At 35.6% G+C, this 1,929-nt stretch overlaps 1 pseudogene; it reads right to left on the reverse strand.

The window, feature by feature from the left end:
• Positions 1-359: 359 nt before the first annotated feature.
• LOC123813584 lies at positions 360-456 on the reverse strand (annotated as a pseudogene).
• Between the last annotated feature and the right edge of the window lie 1,473 nt (positions 457-1,929).

A 1,929-nucleotide genomic window follows, 5' to 3' on the forward strand; every position in this document is an offset into this window, starting at 1 on the left:
TATAATTATGTAATATTCTTTCTTTGTTAATATAGCCTTTGTTTTAAATTCTACTTTGTCTGATACAAGTATTTCTACCATAGCTTTCTTTCATTTCATTGCATTAAATATCTTCTTCCATAAATTTACTTGAAGTTTGTGTGTGCTTTTTGATCTGAAGTGGGTTTCTTGTAGCCAAATATATATGGTTTTGTTTTCTTATCCATTCAGCTACTGTATATATTCTAACTGAAGCAGTTAATCCACTTATATTTAAAGTTATTAATAATGAGTATATAGTGTACACAGTGCCATTTTATTATTCATATTTATATTCCTTTTTAAATTCTTCTTAGAGAAGTCCTCTTAACATTTCTTATAATAGTGTGGAATACTTCATAAATTTGCATGTCTTTCTTGTGAAGGGGCCAGGCTAATCTTCTCTGTATTGTTACAGTTTGTGCTGCCAAAGGGAGCATACATTATTGGATATGATTAGTAAAATTTTTTTTAAAGATTTTATTTGTTTATTTTTAGAGGGGAAGGGGGGGAGATAGACAGAGAGAGAAACATCAATGTGCGGTTGCTGGGGGTTATGGCCTGCAACCCAGGCATGTACCCTGGCTGGGAATCGAACCTGGGACACTCTGGTTCCCAGTCCGTGCTCAATCCACTGAGCTATGCCAGCCAGGGGCCGATTAGTAAAATTTTTATTTAGAACTATTACATCTGTGTTTATGAGGAACACTGGTTATTTGTATGGTGTGTTTTTATTTTCATTAATTGTAAATGTTTTTCAATTTTTATCTTTCAGCTGTTGATTATATAAAATTGTGTTATTTAGATTTTAAAAGCTATTTTATATTGATTTCTAATTTAATTTCATTTTTGTTTTATGGCCAAGAAGTAGGTTTGTCAGATAAAATAAAGAATGTTTAGTTTATTTGAATTTTAGGTAAACATCAAATAATTCCTTTTTTAAATTGTTGTTCAGGTACAGTTGTCTCTTTTCCCACCACCACTTTCCCACACCCCACCCACCCCTACCTCCCACCATCAATCCTACCCCCATTTGGCTTTGTCCATGGGTCCTTTATATATGTTTCTTGATGACCTGTCCCTTTCTTTCCCCCTGTTCCCATCCTCCTCCCCTCTAGTTATTGTCAGTTTGTTCTTTGTTTCCATGTCTCTGGTTATATTTTGCTCACTTGTTTGTTTCATTGATTAGGTTCCATTTATATGTGAGATCATATCGTATTTGTCTTTTACCAGCTGGGTTATTTTACTTAGCATAATGCTCTCAAGTTCCATCCATGCTGTTGGAAAGAGGAGGAGCTCCTTCTCCTGCATTATATTGCATTGTATAAATGTACTATAGTGTTTTGATCCACTCATTTACCAATGAGCACTTAGGTTGCTTCCAGCACTTGGCTATTGTAAATTGTGATGCTCTGAACATTGGGGTTCATAGGTTCTTTTGAATTGATGCTTCAGCAATCTTAGGGAATAATCCCAGCAGTGGAATTGCCAGATAAAAAGACAGTTCCATTTTCAGTTTTTTGAGGAAATTCCATACTGTTTTCCACAGTATTTGCACCAGTCTGCATTCCCACCAACAGTGTACTAGGGTTCCTTTTTCTCCACAGCCTGGTCAGCACTTGTTCTTTGCTGATTTGTTTATGATGGCCATTCTAACTGGTGTAAGGTGGTATCTCATTGTGTCTTTAATTTGCATTTCTTTGATGGCTAGTGATGCTGAGCATCTTTTCATTTGTCTCTGGGCCCTCTGTATGTCTGTCCTCCTTGAAGAAGTTTCTGTTCAGGTTTCTGTTCTGTTCTTTGCCCATTTTTTAATTGGATATTTGTCTTCCTGGAGAGGAGTTGTGTGAGTTCTTTATATATTTTGGAGATCAAACCATTGTCCATGGCATCATTAGCAAATATATTTTC

This window comes from Phyllostomus hastatus, unplaced genomic scaffold (genome assembly GCF_019186645.2).
Source record: "Phyllostomus hastatus isolate PE091 unplaced genomic scaffold, TTU_PhHast_1.1 phas_contig_152, whole genome shotgun sequence".
Taxonomy (NCBI): domain Eukaryota; kingdom Metazoa; phylum Chordata; class Mammalia; order Chiroptera; family Phyllostomidae; genus Phyllostomus; species Phyllostomus hastatus.